Raw genomic sequence first — 12,045 nt, forward strand, 5'->3', positions numbered from 1 at the left:
CTCTTTGTCAAGTCTAACAGCTTGGTGGCTATCAAACACATGATGTCGATGGGTCTCTCGGACAATCTTGATTAAGCTTTTGCCAATTCTCTAAACAATGTCATTTTATCATAAAGGTCTAAGCAGATCCCTGGTAATCACATCATGTTGTTGGATCCATCATAGTTGGCCCTTCCTTTGCATGAACACGACCGCTGCTCTTCGGTTATCTGCAATGAGGTTCCTTTGATCGCCTGGCATTCTGAAACAAAATAAAGGAGCAATAATCTCTTTCTAAGATGGACATCAACGAAGATATGAGGATCAAGGTGAATAAGTCCATCTCTAGGACCTATTCCAGGAGGTAGAATGGCCCCAAGACTTTGCCTGCCCAAAAGAGCTTAAAAAAGAAAGTAACAGTCCCTTCAGTGGACACTGAGGTCAGAAGGAGTCAGCGAAGGAACAAGGGTTTGCTGGGATACAAGTACTCCTCCTTTGCTAGCGCAACCACAACATCTAAGAGAAACACCAGAGTTTCCAGGGATATCTTAGTCCTGGCCCTGTCTATGGGTAATTCTTCCTCCCTAAATGTGTTTCCTAGTCTTTCTAAATCCCCTTCGCTTGAGGATATTGATAATTTCTCTTCGTTGATCCCAGCCATATCTATTGATGCTATTCAGAAGGAGGCCGTTGAGGTTTGCCATCTTCTTCCTAGGGAGGTGACCAAGGAGCTTTTACCGGAGTCAAGGAGGGAGTCTGAAGACTCCCAGCATAGTCCTTTACATCTTTAAATTTTGTTTGTATGGCTAGGAAAACACCAAGATATGTTAGTCGGCTCTTTTGGTGCATGTCCAGACTTCCTATTAGTGTGTAAAAAAATTGCTTCTTCTTGTGCAGTCTGGCCAAATGGACTATCTATTTGTATGCCTTAGCGACTGTTTTTGCTGTCCTTAGTACCTGGAGCCTCACAATTGTCCTCTCTTGCTGGACTCCTTTTCATCTTTGGTTGTCCCCCCTCCCCCTCCCCCATTAATGAGTTTGCGCTGTAATGTGTTGCCAGTTCAGTGCTATGTTTTGCCTTTTAACTTGGTTTGTCTCACCTATGGTCAGACAATTGGCTTTTTTATCTTTAAGTGTTTGTAATGAATAACTCCAAAAGAAACTGGAACATTCTAAACTGGAATATCAGAGGTTTCAACGCTGAAAGGAAATGGCTGGCCGTTAGGAGCAAAATTGAGGAAAGTACCTGCTCTATCCTTTGTATCCAAGAAATTAAAATGGGAGTCATTGATAACTCCTTTCTCAAGAAAATCGCCCTCAAAAGGTTCAACAAATTTACTTATGTTCCCTCCATAGGAGCTTCGTGTGGCATCCTTATTGTCTGGATTGGGTCTCTCTTCACTGACAACATTACCTTTACTGCTTCTTTTGCCTTGACAATTATTTTCACTTCCAATCTCAATGCTTAGCAATGGCACCTCATGTCGGTCTATGGACCCTGCCATGGCCCTGAGAGAATGACTTTCATTGAGTGCTTGAAAGATCTCCAGATTGATGATGAGGAAAATTGGTTAATCTTGGGGGATTTTAATTTCTACCATTCTTTGGAAGATAGGAACAAGTCTAGAGAAAATCTTGTTAATATCGAAATCTTCAATGATGTTATCAACAGTCTGGGCTTATTGAGAATCCCTTTAAAAGGAAGGAAGTTCACCTATATCAACATGCAGATGGAACCCCTTCTTGAACAGCTGGATTGGTGCTTTTCATCTATTAACTGGATTGTGGACTTCCCAAACACCCTTTTACTCCCCCTTTCTAAGCCAACTTCTGATCACTCTCCCTGTTATGTTCAAATTGGACCAAAATATTCCCAAAGCTCAAATCTTTCGATTTGAAAACTTTTGGGTGAACCATCTGGGGTTCATGGAGATTGTCCAAGTGGCTTGGAATTCTAACTTCAGAGAAAATTTCAGCCCAAAAATTATCTCGACCAAAATGAAGCTTCTTAGAAGGGTCCTAAAGAGATGGTGCCATGACCTCTCCAACCTAAACAATCTCATCAAGGATTGTAACCATGTGCTTCTGATCTTGGAGAAACTTGAGGAGAGAAGACACGTCTTCATCCAAGAATCCAACTTCAAAAGAATCCTCAAAAATCACATTCTCAAGATTTTGCAGTCCAAAAAGGAATATTGGAGAAAGAGATGTACCATTAGATGGGTCACTTTTGGAGATGAAAGCACAGAGTTCTTCTATGCTGCTGCTACAGAGAGGTTCAGAAAGAACACTATTACCTTCTTGAAGATCAGGATGGTAGCCTTGTCAGTGACCATGATGAAAAGGCCGCAATTCTTCTAAATGTCTTCAAGGGTAGAATGGGTTTCATGGATAATTTGAGTATACAGTTTGATATGTATAGTTTGGTTCGTAAATATCACGCCCGATTTTTCAAAAGAATAACTAGGTACATTCCACATGTATGCCATGATCAGTTTCATCATACATGCGATGACATCATAAGTGATATACAGTTCTATATCGAACAAAGCAGTTTTATTGAAATAAATACTAGAGTTTTAAACAACAGTGAAAGAACAAGAGTAAACTCCAACGAAAGCTTCAGGTCACACCACATGCAATCGACTGGGGGCAACGCGACCTAGGACGCTTCGTCTTTATTGTAGTTTTCAGCTTCATTGATCTCCGTGTAGTATTCCCTAACTGAGCAACATTTATTATTGGAAATAGTAAATGTGAGTACATATTGTACTCCGCAAGTGTGGAAAAGTATGACATGAGGTTTAAGTCAAGAAAAAGTTAAACACTGGTTTATTGCACTAAGCAACCTTATCCTGTAACTCCAAGAATATGCATCCTAATTACTAAGTGTGAAGATACCAATTAACAAAAAAATATCTCATCGGATACCATCCGACTATAAAGACTCACCAGGTAATTCCATTACCTAGCTACCTAACCATCTAAACTAGAACCCTGATCCCAACTAATCAAGAAGAAGTTCAAGCCACTCTTGACCACGAGGACGGATAATTGATTAGTTTTATACTCTGCAGAGTTTACATACTTTACCCACGAGTCATGATTTCATCACCCACATTACTAGGTGACAATCTTCATGTTGCCATGCTGATCAAGCACTTACACACTTCCTATCGTGTACTACTAGGAGATCACTACAAGATCTTTACAAAACTCCCACCGACCCATAAACACCCACTAAGGTTTCACCGCTAACAGTGATTCCATCACTGCAGAGGTCTACTCTTGTGCCACTCAACCATCTACTGGTGCCTACAGAATCAGAGGGGTGGCTAATTAATTAGCCAGGCCATACCCATATAGGCTTCATGGTTGCTTTGTTCAGCTAGTTTACAGGCTTCAAGAACCAATCTTTAGGAACCCAAGCAGGTACTACCACTAACCCACAGTGCATACCCGCACCTATGCATACCTGCACCATCATCATACCACTTCCTGCTCAGAATTCCTATGTTTCATGTTGCTACAAAGATTACCCAAACCAGTTCATGTTGCATAAACCATTAAATATATTAACATTCAAACCACCTAACTCGACATCATGATTAAACATTTCTACTCTTGACATTTAAACTACAACATAGACAACAAGGATAATCATAGAAGTATCTAGTAAACTCTAGCAATGGGATTCATATTGACAAACATGTACTAAAAGTAAAGGACACACTTTCCTACAATAGGGTCAATGTGATCAAGTACATTTGTTTGGATGCTACTCAGTGTGGTCGAAATCTTGATCTTGAAGTCCCTTGAACTATTCCAGAACGTTATCAACTAATCGCGGGAACTACCGACAAACAACACAAAAAAACACTAAGAACAGCATACCAAATAGCAGGAAAGCACTATAAAAAGCTTACTAACAAAAAGTACTCATTACTACGATCGCGTGAGTGCAAGAATTGCCTAAAACGGAGCTCGTATGAAAAAGTTATAAAGGTTTGAAGTTACAAGGGTTTTTGTGTAAAAAGGTAGGGGTATTTAGTAAAAACAAAAAAGGTATATGGCTTATTTGTAAAATTTAGGGACCTACATGCAAATAAATAAAACCTCAAGGGACTAAATGTAAAATAAATAGTATTGATAGGGTCTTTTTTAAAACAAAAAAGTCTAGGGGTTAAAGTGTAAAAATACATAATTTTAGAGAATAAAAGGATTTATTTTTGTATTAAAAATTCTATTTAATACGTAATGCTGATGTCATCGCTGATTGGGCTTAAATGGATGACATGGTGCTTACGTGGGTGCTGAATGGGTCTATGGTCCCGTTGACTGATAGAGGTGGCATGGTCCACTAGTCCGTGGTGGACCGAATGTGTAAGGTTTTAGCTGATCTAATCTGGGCCATCTACGCGAGATTAGATGGCTGAGGGAGGGCTCACCTAGGCTCCGACTGGGATTGATGACAATGGTGGCTCAGGGATGATGGAGGATCACCGGAGAAGGGGAAAACAGTACTGCACAGCTTGGGAGTTGACGGCGAGTGACGGAAGGAGATCCTGGGGCTGCGATGAGCTCGTTTGATGGATCATTGGGCTTTGAGACAACTCGGAGAAGCGCGACAACTATGATGCACCTCAACGGAAGTTCGGCGGCAACGAGAGCTCGATGCGGTGGTGGAAAATCAATGGGGGAGAGGTGAATGGCGACGAGATGTTGACGGTGAACACCGTTGCAAGCTCGGACGACGTCGGGGTTGCACGGAGAGGCTCGGTGTCGGTGGTAGATTGCGGTGAAGGATCGACAAAGGTGCACAAGCTCTCTGGTGGAGGAAATCCAATGAAACTCGGGGGCTTGGGCACGGTGATTCAGAGGGAGGCTCGACTGAGGCTTTGATTTGGGTTTTATAGACGATTGGGAGGCGGGCAGTTGTGGAGATTGGGGAAATCATGGTGGCGGCTTCTACAGAGTGGGAGTAGGGTCATGGAGGTGGTTGGCACTGAGGGAACATGCGTCACAAATCTACCCCCCCTTAAATGAAATCTCGCCCAGAGATTTAGGTGGGCTAGAGAGGTTAGAAGGAAGAACATGTGGCCTTAGGGTTTGTCTTGCGATCAGCTACCCCCCTTAAAAAAATGTTTGTTAAGAAAACACCTTGCAACGTTTACTAACTCTTTGCATAAAAGGATGGGCGTTCACTCATTAAACAAAAGGGCACATAAGTGAGCGGAATATCTTAACCGTTAAGGGTAGGCTTCTGAAGTAGATCTTTGTCTTCTCCAGCAAGGTTACCAAGAAGTCTACCAAACATCCTTTCTAACTAATGTCATGTTCCTACAACCAACATATAACTCTAATACCACTTGTCATGCCTATTTGTTTTCAAAAGAATAACCAGGTGTATTTCACATGTATGTCAGGATCAGTTTTATCATACATGCGGTGATATCATAAGTGATATACAGTTCTATATCGAACAAAACAACTTTATTGAAATAAATACCAGAGTTTTAATCAGTAGAAGAAGAAAAAGAGGAAACTTCAACGAAAGCTTCAAGGCACACCACAGGCAATTGACTGGGGGCAATGCGGCCTAGGATGCTTTGTCTTCATTGTAGTCTTTAGCTTCCTTGATCTCCGTGTAGTATTCTCCAACTGAGCATTATTTATTATTGAAAATAGCAAGTGTAAGTACATATCGTACCCTGCAAGTATGGGAAAGTATGACATGGGGTTTAAGTCAAGAAAAGGTTAGAAACTGGTTTATTGCACTAAGCAACCTTATCATGTAACTCCAAGAATAGGCATCCTAATTACTAAGTGTGAAGGTATTACTTAAACAAGAAGAATAGCTCATCGGATACCATCTGACTACCAAGACTCAATAGATAATTCCATTACCTGGCTACCCGACCGTCCAAACTAGAACCCTGATCCTAACTAATCAAGAAGAAGCCCAAGCCACTCTTGACTATGAGCATGGCTGATCAATTAATTTTATACTTTGCAGAGTTTGCACACTTTACTCATGAGTCATGATTTCATCATTCACATTACCAGGTGACAATCTCCATGTTGCCGTGCTGATCAAGCACTTGCACACTTCTTATGGTGTGCTACCAGGAGATCACTACAAGGCCTTTACCAAGCTCCCACCGATCTGTAAACTCCCACTAAGGTTTCACTGCTAATAGTGATTTCATCACTACAGAGGTCCCCTCTTGTGTCACTCAACCATCCACTGGTGCCTACAGAATCAAAGGGATGGCTAATTAATTGGCCAGGCCGTACCGTATCCATATAGGCCTCATGGTTGCGTTGTTCAGCCTAGTTACAGACTTCAAGAACTGGTCCTTAGGATCCCAAACAGGTACTACCACCAACCCACAGTGCATACCCGCACCATCATCATACCACCTCCTGCTCAGAATCCCTATGTTCCATGTTGCTACAAAGATTACCCAAATCAGTTCATGTTGCATAGACCATTAAATAGATTAACATTTAAATCACTCGACTCGACACCACGACTAAGCATTTCTACCCTTGACACCCAAACTACAACACATGCGACAAGGATAACCATAGAAGTATATAGTAAACCCTAGCAATGGGATTCATATTAACAAGCATGCAACTAAAAATAAAAGACCCACTTTCCTACAATAGGGTCAATATGCTACTCTGGACACTTGCCTAGATGCTACTCAGTGTGGTTGAAATCTTGATCTTGAAGTCCCTTGAACTGTTTCAGAATGTTATCAATTAATCGCAGGAACTACCAACAAACAACACAAAGGAAATACTAAGACACAACATACCAAACAGCATCAAAGCACTATAAAAAGCTTACTAACAAAAAGTACTCGTTACTACAACCGTGTGAGCGTAAGAATCGCCTAAAACAGAGCTCATATGAAAAATTATAAAGGTTTGAAGTTACATGGGTCATTTTGTAAAAAGATAGGGGCTATTTAGTAAAAATAGAAAATGGCTAAGGCTTATTTGTAAATTTTAGGGACTTATATGCAAATAAAAAATTCAAGGGGCTAAATGTAAAATAAATAGTACTGATAGGGTCTTTTTGTAAAAATAGAAAAGTCTAGAGATTAAACTGTAAAAAGACATAATTTTAGAGAATAAAAGGATTTATTTTTTAACTAAAAATTTTATTTAATGCATAATGCTGATGTCATAGCTGATTTGGCTTAAACAGATGACGTGGTGCCTACGTGGGTGCTGACTGGGTCTATGGTCCCGTGGACCGGCTAAGGTGGCATGGTCCACCGATCCATCGTGGACTGGAGGGGTAAGGTTTTAGATGATCTAATCTGGGCCATCTACGCGAGATCAGATGGTTGAGGGAGGGCTCACCTGGGCTCCGCCTGGGATCGACAACAACGACAGTTCGAGGACAACGGAGGATCGCCAGAGAAGGGGAAAATGGTACTGCTCAGCTCGGGAGTTGATGGCGAGCGGTGGAAGGAGATCCTGGGGCTGCAATGAGCTCGTTTGACGGATCGCCGAGCTTCGGGACAACTCGGAGAAGCGCGATGACAACACCACACCTTGACGGAAGTTCGGCGGCAATGAGAGCTCGATGCGGTGATGGAAACTTAGCGGGGAGCGGCAGATGACGACGAGATGTTGCCGGCGAACACTATCGCAAGCTTGGACTGTGTCGAGATTGCGCGGAGAAGCTCGGCGATGGTGGTAGATTGCGACGAAGGATTTGCAAAAGCGCACAAGCTCTCTGGCAGAGGAAATCTGATGAAACTTAGGGGCTTGGGCGTGGTGAGGCAGAGGGAGGCCCGACCGAGGCTTTTATTTGGGTTTTATAGATGATTGGGAGGCGAACAGTTATGGAGACAGGGGAAATCGTGGTGGCGGTTTTGGCTATTTCGGTGGAGTGGGAGCGGGGGTCATGGAGGCAATTGGCTCGGAGAGATTGAGAGTCATAGCAGAGCCAACTCCCTTGATAATTTGGTGATTCCTTTCTCTAGGGAGGAAATTGATAGAGTGATTCTTAATATGCCTGTGGATAAGTCACTGGGTCCAAATGGTTTTAATGGTTTCTTCTTTAAGAAATGTTGGATGATAATTAAGAATGACTTTTACTCTCTTTGTGATGATTTCTATAATGGTATTATCAATCTTTCAGGCTATCAACAGATCTTTCATCACCTTGATTCCAAAGAATAACAACCCCACTTATCCCCAGGACTTCAGGCCCATCTCGCTCCTTAATACTAGCGTCAAGCTTATCACTGAGCTCCTTGTGAAAAGACTGGAGAAGGTGATTATCTCTATAATTCATAAAAACCGGTATGGTTTCATCAAAAGCAGAACAATTCAAGATTGTCTTGCTTGGGCGTATGAGTATCTTCACCAATGCTATCAGTCTAAAAGGGAAATGATCATTTTAAAGTTGGACTTGGAAAAGGCCTTTGATATGGTTGATCACCGCACCATTATTTTGATGCTTCAGCCTTTGGGCTTTCCTGCAAAATGGGTCACATGGATGAACTGTATTACGACCTCTGGTGCCTCTGCAGTCTTGCTTAATGGAGTTCTCGAAAAAATTTCAATTGCAGAAGATGTGTCAAACAAGGAGATCCCCTCTCTCCTCTTTTGTTTGTCTTGGCCACTAACTAGCTTCAATACATTATCAATGCAGCCTTTAGATCAAGGGTCTTCTCTATGCCTATTCAAAGCCAGAGCGATCAGGAGTTCCCCATTCTCCAATATGTTGATGATATTCTTCTGTTCATGGAAGGATCCCAAATGTTGTTTTTTTTTTTGCCTAAAAGGTATTCTGCAAACCTTCTCGGATTCAACAGGTCTCAAAGTAAACTACAACAAATCCTGCTTAGTCCCCATCGACATTACGCAAGAAAAGGCTACCCTCTTGGCTGGTGTCTTTGGCTACTCTTTGGGCTCTTTAACTTTCACCTACCCTAGTCTTCCTTTGGGTACTACCAGGCCAAAAGTGGAGGATCAGGCACCTATAATGAACAAAATTGAAAGAAGGCTTTCGACTATCTCTAATTTCCTCACCATGGCTGGACAACTGGAAATGGTCAACTCTATTCTTTCTGTCCTCCCTCTTATTCTATGTGTACCCTTTGTCTGCCTGCTATAGTTATTCAGATTATTGAAAGAACTGTCTTTGGAGAGGTTCTAATTTTAACTCTTCAAAGAAACACTGGTCGCCTGGGACAAAGTTGTAGACCGAAAGCAAAAGGAGGCATGGGGGTTGTGAACCTTAAAATTCAGAATGAGGCTCTTTTGATAAAAAAAATCTTCACAAGTTCTATAATAAAAATGATGTTGCCCGAGTGCACTTGATTTGGGAGGCTTATTATCAACGGGGTCAGGCCCTCTACCTGGAGCTTAATAAAGGATCATTCTGATGAAAGGATATCCTCAAATCGGTGGACCATTTCAGGGGTATTGCTTCTTGTAAGGTGGGCATGAGAGGCTCGGTCTTACTCAGGACTAACATTTGAAACTCTTCCTTCCTCAGAGAACAACTCCCATGCCTTTTTTCCTATGCTAGGAATGAGAACGTCTCGATTACTTCCTTCAGGCAAGACATATCCATTCGCAACCACTTTCATACACCTCTCTCAGAGCAAGCATTCTAAGAGTTTGCAGTTTTGACTGACAAAATGATTCATATTCAGAACGAATAGCACCAAGCTGATGAGTGGCATTACATATAGGGTTCAAATATCTACAAACCAAAAAAAAAAAAAAATTACAATCTTACTTTCAAGGAGATTTAGCCATCGGCTCCTTTTCCTTTGGATCCGGAAGTCTAAATGTAGCAACAAGTTGAGAGTGTTTTGCTGGCTCCTGATGGATAGACTCAACACTAGAAACCTTTTAAAAAAGAAAAGATTCAAGGTTGAGGGAGATGACTACAGCTGTGTGCTTTGCAACAATATGACTGAAGAGACTGCCTTCTACTTGTTCTTCGACTGCTCCTTTGCTTCCAGATGTTAGAGGGCTATCGACATCACCTAGAATCTCAACCTCCAATTTTTTCTTATGCTGAAAAAAGCTAAACAGGATTGCTGCTATCCCTTCTTCATGGAAATTTTCATCATTGCGACCTGGAACATTTAGAAACAAAGAAATGAGGAAGTTCCCCCTTCCTTCAATGGTTGAAAAGATAGCTTAATTTAAGATTTTCTTTTGCAATCAAACCGGATGTCTTTATGATATTAGTTTCCTCCTGGCTCTCTTCTTTCTATTAGAGCCTTCCCTTGCTCCTTTGTTCAGTGTTCTCCCTCCCTCCCTCTCTCTTTTTTCTGGGTTTTTTTTTTCCGTTTTTGTGTTATCTTTGGCTTTCCGGCTTCTTATTAATATATCTAACATAGTAAGGGTTTTCCTAATGTTTCCCCTCAAAAAGAATAGGTCTGCACTCTACGGTAGAGTATCTCGTTTTCACTTTTTTTTTAATGGGCAGAGAACATAGGGGAATCAGGAAGTGAGCTACACGCAAGAAGGGGAAGAATGATTCTTTGCCGTCCAACAATGACAGATTGCGAGAGGGTGAAAAGGAGACATCGCAACGACAGTCTAGATTGCATTCTCTGTCCCGTTCTGTCTTCTAAAATTTTTCTTGTGCTCTTTTTGTGTTCACATGGCCCACCGATTGAAATTTCACTGTCCGTGGCTGGAATATGGATAATGCAAGCGCTTCCACGGCTTGCATATTTTTTTACCCACTTGAGACTTGAGAGGGAAAAGAAAGATATAGTGTTACCTGTTATATATGTTTGAAATTTCAGATCAAAATTGTCTCATATTTTATGGAACAGTTAGGACCATTCCTTAAGTAGTTCCCACAGAAAACGAATAGAAAAGATTCTACCGAAAACAAATAACAATAGGCGTCCAGGGATTTTGTCAAACCAACCAAACCCAACCAAATCAGGCATTCATTTAATATTGCAAGTTGTAAATCGAAAATATTTTGTGATTAGCAAGTGAACCTGCATCAATAGATCGGACCCATAAATTCGATATGATCCGCCATGGAATATGTTCTGTTATAAAAAATTGTAAAACAAAACCCAAATGGATTTTGTAACAACCCCAGCTCGGATAACTAGGATTAGGCAGTAATGATGCCATGTGGACTAATTATCAATTTATCATGGAATCTCTTGAAGCGGAACGTCAAGGTAAAAAGGCGACACGGTGAAGTGAATGGCAAATTTCCCAATAGAATCAATCATACTTTACTGCAAGCATTAAGTCGTCAACTTACAATTTTCAAAAAAAACTTTATAGTATCTCAAAAGAATTTTGATTCAAAATTAGTCTCATGCATAGAGACCAAAAGGGTCTTGATATGATGTGGCATAGGCATGCGCCAATGAATCTCAACATAAGCATTTCATTCCAGTTGAAATAACAGAAACGGGGAGGATTTTCTTCCAGAAAAGGGAGCGCATTCCCCTTTGCAGCGAGCATATGGGCAAATGCAGGCATCTGTGAAGAGGTCAACACAAACTTTCTTTAACCATGTGCAACGGACATGCACCTGGGCTGACATTCACACCAAACGGTCCTCATTAAGTCGAATCAGAAACAAATCTGCGAAATAAAAACGAATTCTAGTGAACTGCTTGGAGTATTTGGGGAGCTTACGATGACAGGCATGCGAAAGAGCGCAACAAGACAGAGTAATATTGTTCTTGAAGTGTGTGCTGATAGACGCTAACAACAGTACTAGTAGACCTATATGTAAAGCAAACTTGTAGATAGAAGTCTATTAGTGTATACTTCCATATTTCATTTAAAATGATAGAAGATATAAGGAGTCAAAGATTTCAAATGATACTAAAAGATACAAGGAGTCAAAGAATTACTATCCAAGATAAAGGAGTCAAAGAATTACTATCCAGTACAACTAGCGAAGCAAATGCCGCAGACACAGAACTCGCACGGAATAGTGAATTCTAGGAGCTTCTAGATGTCAGGTACATGGTTGAAGTATGCGACTGTATGCAAAGTTGACAAGCTGGTTTTTATGGCTGGTTAAGA

Source organism: Phragmites australis, chromosome 1, assembly GCF_958298935.1.
Source record: "Phragmites australis chromosome 1, lpPhrAust1.1, whole genome shotgun sequence".
NCBI lineage: Eukaryota > Viridiplantae > Streptophyta > Magnoliopsida > Poales > Poaceae > Phragmites > Phragmites australis.